Source organism: Thermobia domestica, chromosome 17 (genome assembly GCF_964235325.1).
Source record: "Thermobia domestica chromosome 17, izTheDome1.hap1.1, whole genome shotgun sequence".
NCBI lineage: Eukaryota > Metazoa > Arthropoda > Insecta > Zygentoma > Lepismatidae > Thermobia > Thermobia domestica.
This window is the reverse complement of record NC_137470.1, coordinates 137,264,140-137,290,458: the sequence shown is the minus strand read 5'-3', so window position 1 is coordinate 137,290,458 and position 26,319 is coordinate 137,264,140. Positions and strand designations below refer to the sequence as shown.

The 26,319-nt window shown below is 37.3% G+C and overlaps 1 protein-coding gene across 7 annotated transcripts in view; it reads left to right on the top strand.

Moving 5' to 3' along the window:
- Nucleotides 1–26,319, top strand: part of bma (SCY1-like protein bma) — a 751,115-nt gene that overhangs the window by 636,176 nt on the left and 88,620 nt on the right. The window lies entirely within an intron of this gene.

Below are 26,319 nucleotides of genomic sequence, written 5' to 3'. Positions count from 1 at the left end.
ATTATATCTTGAGTCAGAAGGGACCAAAGTCACAGAAACAAATTTGATGGAAGAATACTCTATCTTTCGCGAAATGAGTGTTGTCGTTTGTGGAGATATACCATCATTTGACTATATACCACCATTGGTTAGAGAAGCTTATATTGTGTTCATTTCAAAGATGCGGAATCATGAACCAAAAAAGTAACTGATGTAATATCGAGCTATTTAACAAACAGTTTCTTTTAATACTTTGAAACTCATTTCAAGGATAGCAAAACACCCAAAAGATAATGAATAGTCTTTTCAATATATACAGGGTGTTGAGAAACCACATTTAAACCTCCTTCTAGGGACGATTTCATATAAACCGTATGCAGTTAAAAGAATTTGAAATCGACTTCCGGGCTCTAACATATCGAAAGTTTAGTTTGCATGAAAGGTGTGCTATCACGCGCGTGCCGCGATGGCTCAGTGGTAGAGCGTTCACCTCTGGTGTTTGGGGTCCCGGGTTCGATCCCAGTCCCTGCCAAGTGAACTTTGTAGTGAACAAACACCGTGTGCGTGGGTTTTCTAGGGGTTCTCCCGTTTCCTCCCACTTTCTTCATTCCACCATTTCATTCATTACTCATCATCACCGTCTCTTTTAGCCTCACCGGCATAATCGTGGGACGTAAAACTCAAAGATTTAATTTTTTTCTCAAAATTCTCTTTGGAAAATACTGTTGGACATCAAGACTCTGGTTGATTTTGATAGCTTCTGTCTCCGACCTTTAAGTTAACAAACCACTAGCGACATTTAATATTGTAAACTGCTCTGCCACATAGTTGCCGATTGTTGCTACAGGCTGATGCAACATATTTTTATCGAATTCCAAAAAATAAACAGTAACTGATGTGTTTCTTTCACTCAGACACTATTCTCTCCCCCAAGAGCATCTTTATACATATTCACTCACTGACTCTTGCTACTCTAAGGATTCCGTAATTACACTACTCAACACAGGTTTCGTAACTTAGACATAAGTGTCCATTTTTTGCGTTTTGTTTTCTTTTTATGGTGCTGAAATGAAATTGATGATTAAAAAGTTTGAATCTTGTTTTGAAATTACAGAGGAAAAAAGGGAAAAATGTCCTACAGTAATGAAAAATTGTGATTTTTCTTGCGATTTTCATGAAGTAATTCTCAATATGTTTACAAATTTGACACACTTTTATAACCACATATACTAAAACCTTTGTGCTGTTTTCTGGCACAATGATAATATACTCCCTTACATTTCAAATCGTTTACAAGAGCCAAATAAATGAACTTACATTGCCATTGAATATATTGTAGAATGATAAAAAAAATTGTCAAGGGAAATATATTTAAGATAATATATAAATTTTAGTATTTTCAACGAACTTAGAAAGTTCGTTACTAAATTTTGTGTATTAGTGTTGTAAATAGAAAAAAAACGTTCGTATTTTTTTTCAGAAATGTGCGTTTTTTAAACAAAAACATTGCCTCTCGTTTTTTTCTAAATTTCGTTTTTTTTCAAATAGTCATTTGTAATGCATCTTACGTCTATTTAAGTATGAAATATTTTTGTGTAAGTATAATCACCGTAAAATGCAACATAAATTAAACGCTAGATACTGATATGCTACAAATATTTTAAAATTTACATGAATACCATACCTATTAACAATTCGGGTTTCAGCAGTTTTTATCAATATCAACTAAGAAATAAAAGTAGAAATGAAATTTTGTTTTTTCTTGAAAGCAGGCCTTTAATAAGTACGAAAATAATGTCACGAACAGTATAAAATTCAAATAACTTGTCTAAAGGTAAAAACTAATACTTATTTGCCTAATAGTATTTTTCTAAATATCATATATAAATAATTTGTCGACTAGATATATATATGATATGCAGAGCCGGCTCTACCATATATGCAACACGTGCATTTGCGTGGAGCGGCAAGTTTGGAGGGTCCGGCAAAATCTGTCATAAGTATATTATTTAAATTAAATATTTCTTGCTGGAAACAGACTTCATGATGATGGTAGTTACATTTACTAAGCTGACCTATTTAAATACAGTACTACATTCATAAATTATGTTTAGGTCACATTAGTTTAAGTCACATGGTCAATGCTAAAGCAAATGGTAAAATAAATCTCAGAACAAATTGCTTGATTGTTGTCAAATACAAGAACTCAATTCTACACGTGTTCCATTTAGTTAGTTTTTAGTCTGACATGAAAGCTACTCTTGTCTTTGTCACAAATAAGATCGTTATCATTGAAGAGGGAAACAACTTCTTTTTTAAAAAGAAATAAAATATAAAAGATGTAGAAGGAAAATCAAGAAATAAAGATAAAAGATCTAGCTGCACTATAATTGCAAACTGATATATTGAGATTGAAGCTCGATATTGAATTCTATAAAAAGGATTACCATATTTCAGATGTGTTTGCTTTATCTTTCACTAACATAATAGATTAATATTTAAAGAAACAACAGACACAACGAGATTGTATTTGTAGTAAGTATTTAAGTCTTTCTGAGTGCGAGTGCAGTTTCCATCCCGTTCGTTGTTCATGCTGGAGTAGCATACTTAAAATCGTGACTTTTAAGATTTGTTCTTTCTGGAGAAAGAGAGAGGCAGCAAAATACGTCATTGCAAGGGGCGATAAATTGCCTAGGGCGGACCCTGATGATATGTACATACAAGACATGAATATAGGATGACACAATTTGAAGAATTCAGGGTGTCTCAAAATGAATATTAGGGTTTTGAATCTTTGTAGTATTTATTACAATTAACTAACAATTATAAATATCAAATGAAAGAGCAACTCAAACAGTTTTGTACGCACGCATGTACATGCATTGTTTCTTCTGTCTGCCGTTAGAAAGAGCAAGTAGCAAAGATGGAGACTAGAGAGTAGGAAGCTTTTTGTGTTTTAATAAAGACTGGATCTGTACAGTGCAACCGTCTGTGTGAAGAATATTAAGCAGACGCCTGCAACCATGTCTTTATCGTTTGCAGTTGCTACAGGTCTAAAGCCTACAGACTACGGTTTACGTGCCAATTTCGCAAGTGAAATATTGCTGCATAACAATGAAGATTTTCTGGATCGTGTTGTCTTCAGTGATAAATTGACATTTCACCTAAGAGCTAATGTGAACACTCATAATGTTTGCATCTGGCCGTCAGCAAATCCTCAGGAGATCGTACAGTTGAAACGAGAATGTGTTTTGTGCCATATGGCGGAAAGTTTATGGAACTTTCTCGCCTATCGACTAGATGTGTGCCGTGTAACGAATGAATCTCACATTGAACACTTTTAGCAAAGACTGTTTGATTGCTCTTTTACTTGATGCATTGCTTATAATAGTTTATCATATTAATTTCTTTTTCTTCTGGTGTCGAATTTTCTTCTCAAATTTTACCTCAGTCAAAAATTCGAGAATTTTCTAATTTCGAATTGCCTTTACTTCTTTTTTCCCTGTAGCTTCCTTCGTTGTAGAAAGACCTCCTTAAGACTTGCCAGGTAGAAACGTCGGATGGATACTTAACTGTTGACATCAATTCGACGGGCCTGCGTGCAGTGTTGCCAATTAGGGAAATTAAAATTTCCCTAAATTTGGGCGAAAAATTAGAAATTTTTGTTTATAAATCCGTACCTATACGTCCGAGTGCAAGTCAACTTACGCCAATCGTACATTTGTCCTTACTTAACAAATAAAGGTACAGATCGTTACAATGGGGTAATTAGAGGGCGCACGAAAAATTCGTATTTAGGTTCTAACCCTTGATTTTCTAGTTTTTTCCTTACTTTTCTGTTTACCGTAATATATTTTTGGTAATTAGAAGCTTTGTTCCTTAAATATCGCCATAATACTTGTAGGATATATTAGTGGTGTACCAATGTTTAATTTAAGATAGTTTGCGCCTGCCTGTTAGCAGTATTGCCAGCTACAGAAAATTTTAATTCCAGATTTTAGGGGGAAATTTTGGGAAAATTATCCGTTTTGTTTATATTATTTCCCTCTTGTTGGCTACATCGGAACAAACGTACCAGTATCTGGAAGTCTCGTCTTTGCTCTACACAACGCACTATATACACTATAGTGCATATATACTATATGCACTATATAAAGTTTCAATAGGATAATTAAGGGAAGCACAGTTGAGGTTTACAGTAGACTTTGTTCTCTGATTGCAAAGATAACTGTGATTTTTTTAAAGGTAGAATGAGATATTTTTATTGACATGCTTACTTTATTAGATATCGTCACAATACTTGTAGGATATATTAGATGGATACCAAACCTTATTTTAAGATAGTTTGTGTGTGTCTGATAGTAGTGTTTCCAGCTACAGAAAATTTTAATTCAAGATTTTAGGGGCAAATTTTGGAAAAAAATTCACGTTTTTTTTTTCTATTATTTCCTTCTTGTTGGCTATATTCGAACAAACGTACCAGTGTCTAACAGCGTCGATCTTAGTCTACACAGTGCACCATAAAAAGTTTTACTAGAATAATTAAGGGAAGTACAGTTGAGGTTTATAATAAACCATGTTCTGGAAATGGTAAGAAAATGGTGAATTTCTGAGGTAGAATGAGATATTTTTTTTTAATTCATGCTTACTTTGTTAGATATCGCCATGATACTTGTAGGATATATTCTTGGAGTACTGAGGTTTATTTTAGAATAGTTTTCGTCTGTCTGATGGCAGTGTTTTATCCAAAACCATTAATTCCCGATTTTAGGTGAAAAGCTCGGAAAATTTCCCTTTTCCCCTCTATTATTACCCTCTTACTGGCTACATTGAAACAAACGTACCACTACCTAAAAGCTTCCTATTTGACCTACAGAACGCACCATAAAAAGTTTCAATAGAATAATTCGAGAAGCTGTAGCGCCGGCATATCTGTTGATTTTTGCTTCTGAGGCGTAAAAACTGTCAAAATTTCATGTGTATGACAGATATTTTTTAATTTTCCTCTTTGAATGGAAGCCAGCGACTTCAGGATTTCACTGTACCTTGTCAACACACCAAAGATTTTTTAGGTAACTTGAACCCATATAGCAGCAGTGGTGCTAGATACAAAAAAAATGAAATTCGGTTAGGGAATTTTTTGTAAATTTTCACCCCTACATTTCCCTAAATAATTTATAACCCTACTGTGTATCTGTGTATTTGTTTGTCATGTGTGAATTTGTCAATTTTGATCCCTCCATTCGATAGAGCATCAAAAACTATTTGAGAAAGTGATGAAATATTTCACGTTACTCTTACCGATCCCGAGATATTCGCTAAAAAATGTCCAGTTTTGGGAGATTTAAGTTTAAGGAGCCATATATCGGGAACTATAAGTTATGGAGAGATGATATTGGCGTTGATCAATACCTAACAGGATAGTGAGCATTTTGGTACCAATAGTGACCCGTGGCTATTGGCCAACTGGCCATCGTTCCCCATTTATTGGTCAAAAGTTCGAATTTCGACAGATTTAAGTTTAAGGAGCCATATCTCGTGAATACTAAGTCATAGAAAGATGACATTTTGAGAACATTTGCGAGAAACAGAAAAAGGTGAAGATAAAAAGATTTACTTTTACATGTAGGAACAATCACAGTTATCCTTCCCGCTCCATCTCTACATTCTTTTTAAGTTCGTTGTGGCAATGCTCTAGGAGCATTCTCAACAAGATTGAAAATAAAATTGCGATCATTCACTGGTGCTGCAAATCAATCACATTACACCTTAACAACCAAGAAAGTTCAAATAGCACCTCTATTAATTTAACATGTACTACTTTAGAACCAAGAGTAATCAGTGCGAGTTTTGACTGTAGCTCAATTTGATATTCCTCATTTTATTTATATCTTAATTGGAGGTCAACATACTTTTCCTATGTTATTAATTTTCGTAAGTCAATTAAATCTAAGTGAACGTGACCATGATCCTATTTTTATAACGAGAGATTAAACATCAAATGTCTGAGCTACGCAGGATCACGTTGCATAGTGCAGGCACCGCGCCGGGTACCGATCACAGTACTTCTCGCAAGCCAAGGGCGAAAAAGCCCGCAAGTCAAGAGCGATTTTGAAAGGATTTTCTTATAAAAATGTATTGATCCTCTGAGAAAACTCCGTTATCCTGACAGCGGTATATTGTAGAGTCAGAAGCAATATTGGGGACCGCGGTGGCTCAGTGGTAGAGTGTTCACCTCTGGTGCTTGGGGTCCCGGGTTCGATCCCAGCCCCCGCCAAGTGAACTTTGTGGTGGACAAACACCGTGTGCGTGGGTTTTCTCGGGGTTCTCCCGTTTCCTCCCACTTTCTTCATTCCACCATTTCATTCATTACTCATCTTCACCGTCTCCTTTAGCCTAACCGGCATAACCGTGGGACGTAAAACTCAAAGATTTCATTTCATTTCAGAAGCAATATTAAGTTTAGGTTGGAGGTATAACAAATGATAGCTCTAAACTATGCTTAATATTACGTATTTCTGGCTGTACAAATATATGGAATCCTTATGTTTGCTACGGAAATCTATACAGAGCACGCATTATTCATATGCTACGCACGGACTGCCTTTCTCCTGCTTAGATGTTACATCATGTCGCTGCAGGATGACTGACATCTAACAGTATTCCGTATATTACATACGTATGCATATGTTACATATGTCACTTATATGTTTTATACGTCCATCTGTATGTGAGATCTTTACCGCTTATATACAGTTCTTTCTTTCATACGGAAAGTACGTATAAATGGAACACTTATACGGAAAGCATTATAAAACTTTCGTTTTCAGTTATACGTTTGTTGCATTCTGTAGTCAAAAAACTACAGAATTTACGTATGTAGCCTAAGATTTTACGGTACGCCACATACGCTTTCTTCTCTGTGTGGGTTTGTTCTTATTTCATAAATAAATATTTCATTAACAATCCTACGATAATTATGGGATGAATCATTTCCCATTAAAAAGTACACAAACGGTTGTTTACTGTAGGTTGTGACGTATATTATGTTTTTCTCATATTTCATAAATAAACGTTTCCGTAATAAGTGCAACATGATATGATTTAATTTAAGAAGTGAAAGCGAGAGTGTGTTTACACGGTAGCTCGTATCTTTTATTTATGGTTACTTTCATTTATTACAAATATCAATGGCCTACAAATCGAAAACCAATTAAAATTCTAAAAAGCCACTAAAATTAATTGCTTGATGTACGTTTATAATTTTTGTAAACTTTTTTTAAATGTTTTATGTTGTGTTTATCTACGTAGAACGTTCGCTTATATTCTTTCGCGTCGACTAATCGAAATAATGATCTCTCATTAAGGAATTTTCTACTACACCGTCTCAACTGTTTTTCAGCGTGGGAGCTTACGTGGGTGGTACACATGTACAAGGTTCATTAGATCGTAACAAAATCCCACATGTCTACATCTTTCCTGGAGTTTATTTTAAAACTATTATGACATCAATCTACATGGACCTGTTTCTCTAGACATTTCAAGCAAACAGAAGGTGAAGAAAGCAAAGCTTTTCTGTGTGAAATTATAGTTTCTCCTAATAACGTGTTTCAACTATCATGATAGTTGTCTTTTGCGTATCGTTTGTTTGCTTCTTGTCTAGTGTATCTTTCCAACTGTTAACTAGATGTGCACCCATATTTAAACGTAACACTTGAGCCAGATATACTCTCACTGAGAATCGACTCTGGTCCCCCACGTTAATGTTAGAAACGCTACTGAATAAGTTAGTGAGACTTCCATTGATTAAAAGAAAACTGCTTCTGAAAAACTTTGAAAATATAAGAAATATTGTTTCGTCCTATCTGTCAAATCACACGCACAAAGAAAAGAACGTATGTGGTGTACGTGATAACGTACGTTACATGCGTAAATCCAGTGGTGTGGCGTACGTAAAAACGTAGGTTGCATATGACTATATGTGCGACATCCTGCAGTAAACGTATAACTGAAAACATATGTTTTATAATACTTTCCGTATAAGTGATCCACCAGTGGTGGTTTTAGCGGGTAGAACGGGTAGGCACGTTTGTACCCAAAAATTTTCAAAAAGGTATAAACGCTAAAAGATACAATAAAAAGTAAATATATTTTCGACTATTTATATTAATGGTAGATAATTATTTAACAAAAGGACTCAACCACTACTGTAAAAGTAATTTCCTACTGTCATTAATCAATTAAATGTGTAGTATGTATCCATAAGCGAGGGAGCGGGCCTACTGAAAATTAAAATCCTAAAGCCGCCCCTGTGTTCCACCTATACGTATTTTCCATATGAAAGAAAGAACTGTATATAACTATATATATAAGCGGTAAGAATCTCACATAGATATTCACGTATATAACATATAGCTGATGTATGTAATATACGAAAGACTGTTAGATGTCAGACATCATGCAGCAGAATGATGAAACATCTGGGCGAGAAAAAGGGAGTTCACATGTTGCATATGGATAATGTATGCTCCGTACAGATTTCCGTAGTAAACATAAGGGCTCCATGTACAATATACCGGTGACCGAATAATAGATTTTTCTCATTGCGTTGAATATAAAAGATATCCTAAATTATCACATGGTAACTGGTTTCCAAGAAAATCCATCTTCCGTCTGTGCACCCTTCATTTAAGATAGGAAAGTGAAACCTTTATTTTAATATCAGAAGGCTGAACCTTATTGACCGAAGGAAAGAAAAATAAAATCAAGTGGATGTTACAGAAGATTTTAGTGCTCACGAAGGATTAGTGAATGGTTACGGAAGATTTTAGTGTCACGTAAGAATAGTGAATATTTACGAAAGAGCTTGTAGAATAGTGGTTACAAAGGAATTGTGATTGGTTATTTTGAATGAACAAGTGGAATAGTGGTTACGGGAAAACAACGAACTGTTATTATAGGAGAAGTAGTGGAATAGTACTTCCCGAGGATTAGTGAATGATAATGGAAGAGCTAGTGGAACGGTGCTTACGGAGTAATCATGTGATTGTTGCGGAAGAACTAGTGGAGTAATGGTTTTTGGATAAATAGTGAATAGTTAGTATCTAAGAACTGGTGTAATAGTAAATAGAGCGGAAGAACTACTGTAATAGTGATTACAGAGAAATGTTGAATGGTAATGTGGAGTAGTGGGTACTAAGGTACAGTGAACTCTAACAGAAGATAGTGCATGGAAATGGGTACATCCATAAGCAAACTCACGATCAATAGTATCTACCACAAACTAACACTCAAATCAGGGACCTTACGTAATAGAAGTAAGTTCTGTAGCTCACGCAATGAGTGAATGGTGTGTGATAATCAGGAAAAGTGGCTCCAAAAACATCGAGTAGAAATACTTGAATAAACCGTTGGGGCTGTAGTGGTTCAGTGGTAGAGCGTCCACCTCTGGTGCGTAGGATCCCTCTCAGACAGAAATTTAAACTTGCTGCAAGGTTGCATCAAACTTGCCGTTGCAAGTCAATTGACTTGCCGCAAGATCTACTATGCAAGCCAATTTGCTTGCTGCAAGCTTGTGGCAAGCTAGTTAGTTACAGGGCAAGAATTGCTGCAAGCTTGTCTTCAGAAATGAAACACAAGTCAAATTATCCACAATGCAATCCAAGTATAAACAAAACTCATCAATGGCAAGCTTGATTAAGCTAAATTCAAGCGAAAGACACGCCAAACAAGCCACATACAAGCTTGTGGCAAACGAATTTAGATAAAACATAAAACAGTAAGAAATCCGTACATATCGATCATCTGACTAAACCCATGCCAGAATCCTCGAGCACATCAAAAACATCTATGACATAAATTTCCCTTCATCGTGTCCAATAACTGAAGCAAAAGCACAGCCGTGAAAACATCCACGACTCCGCTTTGCTTCTACAGAAAATCAAAGTAATCATAATCATAACGACTTTGTTGTGATAAGCAACGCGGCATTTGTTCTTACCGATATTCAATGTCTTGCTATATTAGCCGCGAATACTTGAAATGTCTATCGTTTTATATAAAAGCACAAAAAAAATGTTTGAACACAACATCCAGATAAAGTTTATACTGTAAGTTAAATTTTAAGTCCATTTCAAAATATCTGCAACAGTTCTGTATTTTTTCTCGAAATAAGTAAGTTCAAATCTGCTGCCACCTATGTTCACATTTATGGTTTATACATAAATACCACAATTCGTTATGCATCATGGTTACCAAAATATGAGGAAATAAAGAGCGACATTATAGGTACGTAGGACTAGAGTACTAGACTGCACAAATTTCTTTAAAAAAAATTGTCCCTTATTCAAGGTGAATGCTAAAAGGACGCTAACAACGTGAACATTACCTTGGCGCTGAAAGTTAAACGGTCAGCGTCATGAGGTTTTTGAGAACAACTGAAAATCGAACGCGCGCTGGCTTTTTACTTCAATTTAAAGAAAAACATCTCGCAAGTGAAGCTTGGGTTGCCTGCACTACGCTTGCGCTAAACAAAAATAAGCTCTTGTGTATAAACGAAAGTGAAATAACATCAAATAAAAGCGACAGGCAAGCTTGTGGCAAGCAAGCAAGCTGTCTTGATGTTACCTATTGACTGATATATTAAAAAGTTTGGAGAAGCTGAATATAACTTAGATTTACCTGCATAGTTTGGAAATAACAATCTTGCCTGAGGAGTTCACCGTGTGTGGTCTTCCTGCACTTTTAAACAATGAGAAACTTGAAAACATTTTTTACATATTCATGAGATTGTAATGGCGAGTATATCATGTAATTTTTTATTCTGTCTGGTTTATATACATATAATACACTACTTATAACACTATAGATTCGGCATAGAAAACCACAATTAAACACTGCAATATCCATCAATTTTACGGAAGTAGCTAGATCACAATACACTCCCGATAGCTGCTGATAAGTGCGCCAATCCTGCTGGGCCGGGCCCCCCAAAAATCATGTTGGCCCCTATTATATTTATGAATACACAATATTGGCTTAATTTGAACGCAATTTCTCTTAAAGTCCTCATATATATACCTTCTGCATTTGAATGGGCCCCCAAACTTAGAGAGAAATCGGCGCCCTTGGCTGCTGCCCTTGCCTAGTGGACGGAGAAGAAGGGAAACACCCATCCTGCAATCTGCTGAAGCAGAAAAATTTGTTTTGATACATCAGACTGTGGCTTTGAAAGAATTCTGTGAGAAAAACGAGAAAGACGTAAAAGTAAATGGCCAGGTTTTCAGCACGATAAGGTTTGCTGATGACATAGCATTCATAGCGGAGAACGATGAGGACTTGCAGAAGCACTTTCAAACTTGAACGACCAACTGGAAAAACCAAGCAAAATGAAGATAAATAAAAAGAAAACGAAAGTGATAAAGCGCACAAGAGGAGGATATTATATATATAACAAGATAATTGAACAATATACAGAGCATGACAACACTTTATTTGGATAACATCATTTCTCCAGTTGGCAACGATCATATCGTCTGCACTTTCAAACACGGACACCCTTTCAAGAGAGAGATAGTAAGATCTTTTGCTAACTGCAGAAATCATTTTGAAAATACAGTCAGTAGAATTACTCTAGTGGAATGGACCGCGACAATAAAATGATTCATGTATTTTCGCAATGGTTCCAAGAACATTTCAGTGGTATACGACAATATTGATAATTTTCCTCCAAAAATTAGTCAGAAGAATCTATTTTCAAAACCGCAGTGCATTTTGGGAAAGAAACCTTTGTCGGGTAGCAAGCTCGAGGAGCCGTTATGCCAAGCGACGCTAAGCAAGCTAGAGACTAAATTCTTTCGGAAGGTGTGAAAGATCCTTGTATTCAACCTCAAATTTCGAAGTTCGCTGCTAAAAGTTATATATTTGAAACAATGCTTAAGAGCAAAGTAGAGTGTACTTTAGTACTCCCAACCACCACCCTTTTCCTCGCTAATGTTCAAGTAAGTTAACACATTTAACTGTACGTCTAATATAGAGACAAGCTAGCCATACGATAATTTCTTAGTTAGCAACCTTGAGGTGCAGCTGTGCAGAGCAGACTGAAGTCGCTAGGAAAAAAAAAACTCTCCATTCTAGCTTTTGATTGCATCCAAGTTCAGTATCAAGAAGAAATTCAGTATCAAAAATGTTACGTTTTTTTCTCATCCAAAATGCTAATATTCTCCATATCACTATTGCAGTATTTAAATTCATCAGATCTCCTACTTCCAATAAATGTCGAAAATATTAAATGCAGTGACTCCCATGCATACATGATACATCTCAAATTAATAAAATTAATTCATTACATCTAAACTTTATCATACTAATACTGTCGTATGTCACTACGTGGTATAAACTTAATCCTATACTTTATATTACAAAACATATCAAATAATTTATTCTCATAAGAGTAATGAACAAAATTTACATTTTAATAGGCAAATGTGCACGTATTTGCATATTGATATGGGGATGAACAACAGGGGTAATTGAACTTCTTCGTGGCTAAGCGGTTAACATACGCACCCTTGACGGGGAGACCCGGGTTTGGTTCCCGGCGGAGCTCATGTGTTTTGGATTCCACGTTAATCAGTAGATTCACGTCTCATATAACCTCGCTGTTAAACGAAACGTTAAACTCAACTCAACAGGGGTAATTCTGCTGTTCACAGCCACTTCCATCCTTCCTTCTTCCCCAATTCATCGAGCAGTGTGATCGCCGAGGGACATGATTCCTCATTCGTGACGGGTAAACATGGTGATAGATAACTTAAGCCCAGATATCTAATTCCTAATCCTAATCGAATGATCCTATGTGGTACACTTGACTGCTGTACTGTTTGCTTATTTACCATAATTTTATGATAAAGCAAATTAGTGTACTTGTATAAAAGTGGTATAGATTTTACGAATAAGATGAAAGGACAGAAGCTTAATAAAAACTTGTATACGAATAAACAGATAAAATTTACAACACGAGAAGAAAGGTCAGAGGACTATGCGATTGATTCGAAAGAGCTTGAAATTATGCCCTTACACTAAAACCATTCAAAACAGAAGATATTGTTAAGGAAAAACTATATACTGAAGTTGGTATTGTAATAGGAGTTACAAAGTATATTGTCTAGATGTCGGCCCACGTCTCATATAACCTCGCTATGACAGATGATGTGGGCCTTGTAAAGAAACACCTGAGACAACATTTAACCTTAGAACGTACAACGTCCTTCCGGCAGGATGTAATGTCCCAAAAGTCCTACCATGTTTATCTATAAATTAGAGTACTTTGTACGCATCCAGCAGGACAGAAAGTTCTCCTGGTGGAAAGAGAATGAACTCTAGTTTTAGCGCAAAAAGGAATCATGTTGGTACGACTGCTAGTTCAGTAATGGCGAGATGTTATCTAAAGGTGATCGCGTGTACGTTTACGTTTCTATTTTGATCCACTAAACACCAATAATCTGTGGAGTAGAGCGAATTTTGGTGATAACTGGGAAATACTAAACCTACCCATATTGTTTATTGTATATTTTAAAATGCGTACTACTGGAAGGTTTCCGTCCTTCCGGAAGGAGAAACAATCTTTCCATTGAGGAGATGCGTCCTGCCGGCAGGACGGCGGCACATGTCCAGAAGTCTCTTTCGAAAGAGCCTTCCTGCAGGACAAACGCTTGTACGTTCTATCCTTAATAGAATGTTTAAGAAATTAAGGAAGAGCTGTGAAGTATGTTGGATGAAAATTAATGCTAGACAGAAGAAAGCAAATCCCACTGGAGGGAAGAAAACTATCGCAACGATTGAAGTGAGAGTGAAGAAAATGGAACTAGTTTTCGGTAACTATAACGAAAAACGATTCGAAGAGTGAATGTGAGCAAAGTAAGGAAACATACGACGGGAAAAATTTAAGAGGAATAGAAAGCGTGTATTTTTCCGAGTCTTTAAATTACAAAATTAAAAAAAAAAAGTTTTATCAAATATTTCATACAGAGCAGTTATTTCTAATATTAATAAGTGTATGATGTAGAAGTACGCTTTTACAATCAGAGAAAAAAATAGAATAGGATAGAGAAACATTAGAGCAATGAAGGGAAAAAGATAAGTTAAAAAAATAAAATAATTAGGTTAAATATGTGCAATATACGCGTACTTACAAATACACTAGTAGTATGCCTGCAAAACAATCGACCACGCGATCAAAGCTGTTGTTTGCTAGTGACCATTACTTTTTAACAACTTCAAGTTTTCAGTCTTCTCATCTCTGTGTGTTTTACTGAGACGAGGAGCAACAAACAGGGTATTCACTTGGAATTAACTACTATAAAATAATTTACTGCACGAAGGATTAAACGAAGATTTCATTTCATTATTACATTTCTATCGTTTGCTTCTACTCGTCCTTCTTAGAAAGAAGTTACAGGGTGCTAAATTGAGAATTTCTTCTTACTTAAGGTCAGAGTTGTAAAACAAAAAGCTGGTTCATTTGGTGTAAAGCAGTTTCTCTGGTTTAAATCAGTTTTTTTCTTTGTTTATATTAAAAAGTTATTTTGAAGCGTAGTATCTATATTAACTAACTCTATGGCTTATGGAATCTGGAGATTCAATGTCGCGTTCACAAAAGCTCTCCATTGACTTCTGTCAATAGACAACTGGATCTAGTTTCTACTTTGTATTCCTATTTCTGCGAGATCCATCTTAATACTGTTCTCCCATCTGCGCCTATGTCTTTTTAATGGACATTTTCCGACTGGACTTCCAGTTAAAACTTGTAAAGCGTTTCTACTTTCTTCCATTCTAGCTACATGATCTGCCCATCTCAGCCTCCTAGATTTGATGACCCTAACAATATTTGGTAAACGATATAAATTATGCAGTTCCTCGTTTTGAAGTTTCCGCCATTCACCATTCCCGTTCCTCTTGGGTCCGAATATTCGTCTTAGGATCTTGTTCTCAAATACTTTCAGTATATTTTATGCTTCAAATTCCTCGAGAGGATTCGCGAGAAAAGATTTTGAACTGAATAATAACACGAATTCTCTGTTTGTAGTCGACATTTAATTTCTTCATGAACATAGTTTTGGTCTGACAATATTGATCCTAGATATTTGAATGTGATCCACTTTATCGAAAGTAGTATTTGTATTAAAATACTAAATATATTGTAGTTGTATTGTTGTTTCACTTTTGTCATCCTTATTACTTTTACTAACTTTCCATACTGTAAATTGACAACAACGATACCAATCTGCTAATTAACGTTTGTAATTTCAAGAACAGAGAAGATGGAAAGCAAAATCTCGTACGTATACAGAATACTGCACAAATGACCAGATTTTGAGAAAAAAATTACAAAGATTTTATTTCAAATTTCCTACTCACATAATACATCAAAGAATACTTGCAGTCACTGATACTAATAGAAACTAGAAACTATACTAGTTATGCTTTACTTTGTTCCTTTCGACTATCACCCGCAAACCACTTGTAATTACCCTGTTAAGAAAATAATAACCTTTAGTAGTAGCTAATTTCAACTCAATTAGTTAGTTAATAGTATGTGCCATGCATACATCTAGCTATCAACTTCACGCTTGTTGTTGAAACTTCAAACAAAACTATCAGCTTAGCAGCCTTTGCTGTGTCCAAGCGGTTTCTTAGCGATGATCGAAGAAAACCAAACCAGAAAAAAATCTTTCAACGGCTGCTGTAAACGCTTGTTCAATTAGTAACTTCTCGATAACGGAAAATAAATTATTTTTTCTCTATTTGTTTTTTATGGCTTTTCCACCATTTATATTTTGACACCTATTTATTTACTTTAGAATCAAAATATGACTCGTTTGAATAATTTCTTTTTATTTTCAAACTTCAAAATCAAAGGAAAAAGCGTTTGGGAATATCGTGTTCTTTATAACTCTTTTAAGATTTTTACATATTCCTACCAACTCTTCTATAGTGCAACGATTCCCCTGCACTTCATAAAGTGCTGTAGATATAGGTTTAAAAAGACGTAACACATCTTCACCTTCACATTTTAGTATCAGATTTAGGGATGGTACCGAGACCGAGACGGGCTTTTATATACCGAGACGAGACCGAGACCGAGACGGATTTTATATAACACAGACGAGACCGAGACCGAGACAGGCCTCTATAAATCGAGACGAGACGGAGACGAGAGTTAGGTCAATCTCGAAAGTCTCGGTCTCGTCTCGAATATTGGTAAAAAAGTAACATTGCCTTCACTCAAAATTTCTTTCGTCGCAGTGTTAGATAATATGGGAACGGTTGACTGATGTACAATCCTGTATTTAGGGGGTACTCATCACGCTCAAGCCTCTCCCGAAATAAATTTGTGATCATTTTTTCGCACTGTATGTACAGCACAAATGTTTCTTAACCGTTCCTCAAACCTCTCCCGAAACAAAATCCACTGCTGATGTAGTCTTCTCTCTCTCTCCCTCTCTCTCTCTCTCTCTCTCTCTTTCTATCTATCTATCGATATATATATATATATATATATATATATATATATATATATATATACCGGGTGATTCAATAAGAACGTACCAGGCCTATATCGCAGTTCACACTGCACGTAGAGCCTTCAAACAAAAAATTGCATTACCAAATCGTATGTGTAGAATGCAATAGAAATAGTAGCGACACCAGTGGCGTATCGTGAATATCTCCAACGGGGGCCATCTGCAAAATTTGACTTGGGAACAGGGGCTGGTTGTGCCTCCATTCAAACAAGCGCACAATGGGAGAAACGTCGAGAGAAAACACTCTCGCACCATCTGACTTTCATCTAGTAATGCGACCGTGTTGCTGCCAACGAGGAAGAAATATGCCAAGGTTTGAAGAAATCACCAACTACCTCTGTAAAAACTGTTGCAGAAGTACCGCAGGATACTGATACATGGATATTTGGATAGGGCACATACTAGTTCTTGTATAAGAAACAAAATGTACTTAAATTAAGACGCAAACTATGCGAAATATCGGACTTTGAATCTAACTATTTTGGTGATCCAAGCCAAGACCACGCATAGCAAAGGTGAGTGCCTTAGCTCCCACCACAAAGTTCAGGAAGTCCGTGTTATAAAGTGTAAATTAAACACGGATATGTGAAACGCTAATAAAGCATTTGATCAATTAGAAATAAAATATATTGTAGTCATAATTTACCCTATTTGTTAAGATTATGAATGTTATATTCTGTTTTTAAAATGACAGTCAAAGCAGAATGTATTGGATAATAAATGAGATATTATAAAATTTCAATTTCGGTCCGATTTAATACATTCGTACTGGTGTGTTGCGTCATCCGTTAGGAGGTATTGATCAATTCTGATTCAAAGGAAGGAAATAAACTACTGTACGGTACTGGAGTTAATTTAACAGAGTTTAATTGTATAGGCAGTACTGGGGTTATATGAGACAAAGTCTATTGCTAAAAAGTGAAATATGGGTTACTATTAGGGTTTTATCCCAGATATGATATACCCACTTTTGATTGAACCTGAAACGCACTCATGGAAAGCATTAGCACTAGCAAATTAGCGATGAAGAGGTACAGCGTACCATAATTGTCAAGAATGAAGTCAAAAAATAAGAAGCGGAAACGACAGACTGTATGATAATAATACTTTCACAATTTTAATTTCACACTATTTATTTCGAGACTTTCGAGACTTTCGAGACGAGACCGAGATTTGGTCCTCGAGACCGAGACCGATATCGGTACAAGCATCTGTTGACCGAGACGGGACCGAGACCGAGACGGCGATTTTTGACTCGAGACGAGACTGAGACCGAGACTACTGTTTATCAACCGAGACGAGACCGAGACTGTACAAAGTCTCGTCTCGTCTCGTCTCGATACCATCCCTAATCAGATTGTATACCTTCTGTACAGATGAATCAATTACTAGGCAGTTTTCTTCGGATATTTTTACAATTGAATCGGCCGTTGTAGAAAAGGGCACATGTAACATGTTGGTCGAAATTGCGGTAATACTAGATTCATTATCTACAGGTAGCAGGGGCGTAAATAAGGGTCCCGCAGACCCCGCATTGCGGGGGGCTCGAAGTCATCACGGGGCCCCAAATCGTGATGTAGGACGTAGAGAAGAAGCCCCATTCCACGTTGTCTGCGAGGAGGCCTCCAAGCCCTTAGTTACGCCACTGATAGGTAGAATCATTATCTGCCACAAAGAGATCTCAGGTATCGCCTTCTGAAGGCAGCCATTTTGAATATTAAAATATGCGTTCAGTGGAACAAGGGCACATGTGTAACGCATATGCCCCTTTTTCACTGAACGCAGTTTGTAACACGTACTGCTACTGAAGGAAACTCTTATATTGAACGCGCTGTAGACAGTCATTTGTTAAACCTTTATTCCGTTAAAATGCGTCTTTGTGATTAGATGCCTAGTACGACACAATACGTCGTAATATTATTCGTTCATTCGTGGGAAATGCTGGCGCACTGTTGAACGTGTTCATCTTGTGTTGTGTTTAGTAGTGCTGACTTTGCCATGTCTGGAAGTAGCGACGATGAATCTCCAGAGACCAAGAAACGAAAAGGAATTCGGCATACTGAGAACTACCAGAGAAATGCCATGAAACAAGCTAAAGTTAAAGGACAAGTATCTTCTTTTGACTTTCTTCACGTGGCTTTATTAGCATGTTTACTCAGTCAACTTGCAATGTTTTCTACTTTAAATTACATGATGAATAATGACTCTACATAAAACAAAAATCTCAGCGTTTACTCTTAATAATAACCTACAGTATTGCTCATCTTACACTAACTTAGATTGGTCATTGTATTAGAGTGAGCTTTAAAGCCGTTTCTCCGTTAAAGATTTATTAGGACACCTTCTTTCAAACCTCAACTAAATTGCCTTAAGTTACATTAAGTTAGTCTTTATTTTTCAAAGCAATTCGCGTAACAGTATATTGTTCGTACTCTTCGTAGATTATATAATATTCATAGGTTACTAACTAAAAATATTTCGTTGCATCATTCTCAATTCAGTGAGTGTAGAAAGGGAACATGTGCAAAATTTCAAACTTGTCTATTAGGAAAATGAACAACGGTTGAGAACTATTGTTTCGCACAAAATAATAGCGTGCCTTCACTATCAAACCACGCGACATGCCATTTCGGTAACACCATACAGTACGAACTAAACGTTTTTTTTTTTTTCATTTTTTTCGAAAACATGGTTTTGTAATATGTGCCCTTTCTGCAATGACAAATTCAATTGTTGACCAACTTTTAACATACTCTTCCAAACAAACTACGAAACTATTCCACCGAACTCTGTGACCTAGAAGAGGCCCTGATACCGTATGGTATAGTGAAATTAAGAAGCACTGCGGAATGATTTGAAAGAGGGTTGCCCAAGATGGAATGTTCTGGAGAAATGTTGAAAGATCTTTATCAAACATCGGATTGACAACGGTTGTAAATGATAGTTATTATGAGTTTATACAATATTTTTGATTCCTCGGATAATACAGATAATTTAAATTAAACAGAGTTGTTAGATTAAGTTTCCATCTAGTATAAAATAACTACTGAATAAAAATCTATTTTCATTGCTTATAGCCTACCTAATTTGCAAATATATTACAGTACAGTGTTTTATCCAGACGGCTCCTCCCTCCCAAGTACTAGAATTCCTCCAAAGATTTTTGAAAATACCTCTCGGAATAGTTGCGCCCCTCAGGCTCGGGCTCGGGCCCGAGTACAAGTAGGGATCTAAAAAAAAATGAGAAATACTCAAAGCTGCACACAATCCGTATCCAAAGTTTCAATCTGGTATGTTGGAAACTAAAGGCTTGAAAAAGTTTTGAAATTTGTCTTAAGGAAAAAAGCCACTTCCCTCCGCCCCCATTTGGCGCCACCAAGTTGACCATCTGGTTCCAAAATGCATCTGAGGTGTTCTTTGATCTATTCTTGACTTGACCAATAAAAAAGCTTGCCTAAATACCTGTTATAGAACCTAAATAAGCGGTCAAAGACAACATATATATATATATATATATATATATATATATATATATATATATATATATATATATATATATATATATATATGTGTGTGTGTGTGTGTGTGTGTGTGTGTGTGTGTGAGTGTGTGTGTGTGTGTGTGTGTGTGTGTGTGTTTAAATACTTGGGGCAAGAACGTATATTTTATCTCTTAATTTAGATATATTCTGTGGACACAAATACAAAAAAATGAATGAAAACCCCCAGCAATAAAATGGCACTCGTCTTTCAGCTTACGATTGATGAGTCCTTAAGTGTCTAAATGGGGAACGCCGTTCTATATTTCTTTTCATTTTTTAAAACATAAATGCAATTATATCATTGCCACGGACGTGATAATTGAAAAAGCCGCGTAATCGTTCTTTTCCATTTCAAGCTCTTTATTTTACTACGGCGGGAACACAAATTAGCAAGAAACAGGAATTGTTCTTTCACGAGTGACAGGTAGAAACGCACACACACACAAACACCACAACCAAATATCGTGGCCCTCTTTTGTTCGTTCCGGGAAGAAATAGGAATATTCTGAAATAGTTCGCATAACCTCCGAACGATGTCAGACTCTATTGACCTTCTGCGAGAGATACCTCTAAACGATATCGCCGTGTATAAATAGAAAATGTCTCTCTTGCATATGATAAAAAAAATCTCTACCCCTGATGATTCATCATCAAATCTAAAATAGCCTTAATAATCATGAAAAAAATGGTTCCATTAAAATACTTATGTTCGAAGCAGCCCCATGGGAAAACCGCGGTCGAAAAGTGAGAGGGCCACAGCCGACGGCGGCGGACCGCCGGTACGGATGTTACACGACTATGTAGAGTAAACCAGTGGCGGATTCAGGATATGATCAAGGGAGGGGCTAAACCATATTTTGCCGTTTTATCCAATGTAAAGCAGGATTGAAGTCCATTTTATCCAGTATATACCAGCGTGAAGGGGGAGGCTATAGCCCTATAACCCCCCCTGGATCCGCCACTGAGTGAAACCGTCTTTTTGCCGGCTTGGATCGAAGTAGCCGGTAGCTGCCGACCCTGTTCCGACCCTATGCCGACTGTGTGTCGGCAGAGACGCGACGTCGCGGCAGGGCTGGTCACAGATCCGACTCTCTGCCGAAGAAACTCAGAGCTTCTGTGAGGCCGTCGTTTTCGAGACGACTTAGCCGCTAAGCCACCTAATTCTCGACCCTAATCCAGCCTTTGAAACACCATACTGCCTGCCGCTACGTCGCCGTTTTGTCGACCGTAAATCAATCATCGGAATGTTGTCCTTCCGACGTCTTTTTATAACCAATGTCGTAGGTTTGCCGCGCCTTTGCCGACCCAAAATGGACCTGTGAGAAGTTGTTTCGACGTTGTTGTGCCGGCACAGCTACTTCCATAGCATATTTTCCGCGAGTCGAACAGTCGCGGGTGGCCCTTTCGCTGCGGAGGCGAACATCGGCGGCAATTCCCCCATGCGGAAGATAGGTATCGCATGTTTACGTAACGTATAAAGGTAACCACGAAAGTTATGTCGCTTTTTCACCTACCACCTTCGAACATCGATATGTCACATAAGACGTACCTGGAAGATCAAAAATAGCCATTATCAGCATCGACGACCTTCTCACAATGTTCTGGAAGGCCATCCATTCCACGTGGTAGAACTTGGCGAGCCGTGAAGCGAAGAAGGTATCAAGTACATTTTGCACCTCTACTAGGGCTTTGAACTGGCGTCCTCTAAGATGATTATCTAAGGAGTAGAACAGGTAATAACCAGACGGTGCAATGTCCGGCGAGTATGACGGATGCAAAAGTGTTTCCCATTCAAGGCGTAGAGTGGGGTCTCGGGTCATACTAGCCACGTGGGGCTTAGCGTTGTCCTGTAGCAGGAGAAACCCTTTGCGATTCAGAAGTGCTGGCTCCACAGTTTTGAGTTTTTGTTGAACACGGCTCAAATGGTGACAATACACAGGTGCATTGATTTTCTGGCCAGCTGGCAGCAGTTTCCGATGCAGGATGCCGTGAGCAGTCCAACAAACGCATAGGAGGATCTTATTCTGGTGCAATGCTGGTTTCGGCTGTGTTGGAACCGGTTCATGGGGTACTAACCAACGATGACGGCGCCGTGGAGCTTTGTATAGGACCCACTTCTCATCACATGTCAACTCCCTGTCCAGAAATGGCTTCTTCCTCAAACGACAGCAAAGAAACACAGGTGTATTTTTGCGTTCCCTTCTGGCCCGGAGTCAAATCATGTGGGACCCATCGACCCCGACCCAATTTGTAGTGTATCCCAAGTTGATGAGATGTGTTGCCGAATGGTTTCTCCACTCACTGAATTATAGTTCCAGTTCCTCACATTTCTGGCCACTGTTCGTCTCAATCGCTGCCTGAAGATCTTCATTTTTACAGATGTTGGTCTTCCGACACGTAGTGCGTCTTCGAGTGTTTCGTCAGCATTCTTAAACTTGCTAAACCACCGCTGCACTGTCCGCGTATTCACGACACCCTCACCAAATCCCTATCATATCTTCCGTCCCGCTGCAGCGGCGTTTGACCCCAGTTTGAACTCGTACAGCATACACGCCCTTATGACGCTCTGTGGAGGTTCCATGTTCACTCTGCCCTTACTCAAGTTCACGGTGTAACTGTACTGCCACAACCAGGTAGTATGTTGGATATACTCACACCAACAACTGACCTTCACGTTATCTCCATTCGCATTCAACTCAGGGTGTGAGAACCAATTGAACACAAACCCCCACAGAAAGCGACAGAAATTTCTTGGTTACCTTTATATTAAGTAGTATTAAACATTACACATAATTTCTTTGTAGTTTGCAGACGCTTTCATTATTTTTTATCGCAATAGCTTTCTCTTATATATACGATTAGCAGATGCGCCTTTGCGCTGTAAATACAACTCTCTCTGTGAAAACTCATGTTGCTTGGATTCCAGGTTAAGCTGTATGTTCACGACTTACGTAGCGATGATGCTGATAAGGATATTAAACTCCAGAGCAACCCCTTTTTGTTGTAATAGTAAAGTTATTCTTATCTCTAAACAGTGTGTGTTGGCCCTATAAGACACCAGAAAAAAATTACACAAACAGAGCATGCGCTCCCGTGCAAGTAAGACGTTATATACTTGTTACTTTTGCTGTATGGTTGTGAGCTTGTAATTTCGCTGTGGTAGGCGAGAAACTTCGTGAGATACTCGATGAAGGTGACTTTAAATCCTGTGAATCAATATGATCAGGTGTTTCAGTGTAGGTGGATGAAAGTGACTAGGACCTAGCTGGCAAGCATCAGAAATAGACGAGAAGCCTAAAAAAAAATCTTTAAATGGTATTTCCTTTCTGTAACTGTGTCAACAATCCTTTTTTACGAGAAGGGATGCTGTCTCCGTTCCTTTTTAATGCTTTTGTAGTTTCGGTAAAAAAAAAAATCGTGCGGAAGATAATCACAATAACAAGTATTCTATAAAATACACGGTGGTAGTACAAACGGCGGTTACATATCCATGCAGAATGTTGCTGCTTTCTGATGAATACTACGGAAACTACAGCGTGTGCGGCATCTCATTGCCTGCAGCGTCTCTCTTTGTTTTATCTAGATAAGTTTTAGGTGCAACGAAAAGTTTAAGGATCGTAAACTATAGCTAGGTTGCCACTTGACAAGAATTTTGTAGCTGTCATTAAAAAATCTTGCAGCCCGTTCTTTCTATTTACTATTTACACATTACAACTTACTGAAAGCACCCATACAGCACTGCACTTTAGTGGACAAATAGTGAACATCCTCATTAGAAATGTGTATTTTGGTGCGCTTCCCCTCCCTGTCTAAAAGAATCCATTGCTTCGGAAGCGGAGAAACTGCTTTTTTTCTTTATGTCAGCAGGAGGGTGATAGCAGGTAGCAAGCAAGACGACCCAGAAAGTTGCACATGGTTTGACTCCTTGCATGATGAAAAAATGTTGTATGTCCTTTTCAAGACTATGTTTAAATGGAAAAATATTGTAGGGTTGCAAGATTATTTTTCTGCCAGCTACAAGATTCTTGTAAAGTGGCAACCTGGCTTAAGACAGTAAAAAAATCTTAAGATAAAGTTTCGGTAAATGCATGTATGCAAACTAGAAATTTTGCTAACTCAGTACATGCTTAACCTTCTTTTCCAACTAGTTCTTCTCTTTTCCTTCCTTTCTTTTAAAACCAACTAGTCAATGTATGACGTAGGAGTTGGGTTTACAATCTGAGGAAAGCAAAGAGAAACACAATAGAAAAAGGATTGTAAGGGATGACGTAGATAGGCAAGTGTTGCCAGTGTACGCGCATTCATGGATCCACGAGTAGTTTGCCTCAAAAACTATCGTCTATACTATCGATGTTCTTGTTTTGCCTGTCACCAGTGTCCTCCATCAACGTCATATTATCTTTGCCAGCTCAGTCTCCTCTCATTCAGAAGGCATGAAGCAAACTGTGTCGTCATAGGGAATTCAGTTAGAACTAGGCCTATACTACACAGAATATCTACATCCATTATTGCTAATTCCATATGTTACAATGTTGTCAACTTCATAGAAAATTATTTGCTTTAAATTGGTGCTTCTGTATAATGGTGAATAAATGTTTCACATGAAGCAGTGCTCATGTTTCACAGAAACATTATATTATCAGATTAGTACGCATTCGCCATATCAAAATGTTTAAGCATACATAGTGTAATATAAATTTGGGTCATTCTGCTCCCAACATTTACAAAATCTTTGAAAGATAATTTTATATTTAGCAATACAGTTTACGCAGTTCAAATATTTTAATAAGTATTATTTGTATGTTTTTTAGTAGTTACTTTTCTGAATATTAATAAGCTTTATGCTTAATTCATGTATCATGTAACTATTATGAAAGAGTGAACGATCTCGTATTCTCGTTCAATCTTCTGTTTCAAAGTTTACAGTACTGCTTCAGTGAGAGATTTTTTCCCACATTTATTAAAGCATTTTTCCTATGTAATAAAATTACGTAATTTGAACTTAAAATAAAGAAATTTTATCTGATTGGCAACACTGCATTACTCATGTCTTTTCTATTAATGTGTTTAGAAAATCTACGTTGTGTCTTGCGGAAGATTGTCAAATATTACTTATGAATACTTGAACGTGTTTAACCCGGGTGAGTCATAGTTTTGTTCGTTTTTTGGTGTGAATCATTGATACTACATAAAAAACTTGAAAACAGACCTTATATTGCTAAGTAAACTACATTGTGTAGGTTAGTTCTCTGCTAATTTTTCACACTAACTATAGTCCTACAATGATATTATTTGGTTAGTTTGGTGGCTGAAAACTCGAACACCATTTATAATCATCTTCCTTACAGGAAACCTATGACATTATAATGTGATGGGATGAGATCTGGAATGTATTTGGGTTTTATACAAATCCCGAATGAGGCAATTCCATTAGTTTCTGACCGTGACCACTGGCATGGAACCTTATCAACTTGTAGCAAAATTATCTTCCTGTTGATATATGCCTAGTATTAATGTCTCTCAACAACATGGGTCCTTGCAATTGCTCAATGTAAAGGTTGTTAGCATATACAACACGACCGTCTGACATGAGTTCTTATGGACCATATAACTTACTGTCCACAACGTGACCTTCATTTCAAACCTTCACTTTGCACAGTTGGTACTAACTCTTGATCTAGTCGCTACCATTTGGGAGCTCCTTCGTGGCTAAGCGGTTAGCGTTCGTGTCTTTGGTGTGGAAGACCCAGGTTCGACTCCCGGCGGGAGCTCATGTGGTTCGGATTTCACGTTAATCAGTAGGTCCCGTTTCATATAGCCTCGCTTCTGAAAGAGACGTTAAATTCAAAATCAACTCAAGCTGCTATTGATGACACATGAAGAAAGATGAAATTTTATCCATTTTTTGTCACCTGTGACGATCCGACTCCCTTCAAAATGTGTTGCTGTTATTTACGAAAATTCTATTGCAGTTATTCACAGAGAACGGAGCCTTTCGATCTGTTGTGGCGTCAGTCGTGAGGCAGAAACCGAGATCGTTTCCAGACAAAGCTTATTTGACGAAGCTTAGCACACACGGTACTAGCAATGATCCCGTCTGTCTTCCCAATTCACATGTTCTTATGCGCTGAATCTTTAAAATGAAATGAAATCTCTGTTTTACGTCCCACGGTTATGCCGGATAGACTGAAAGGAGACGGTGATGATGAGAAATGA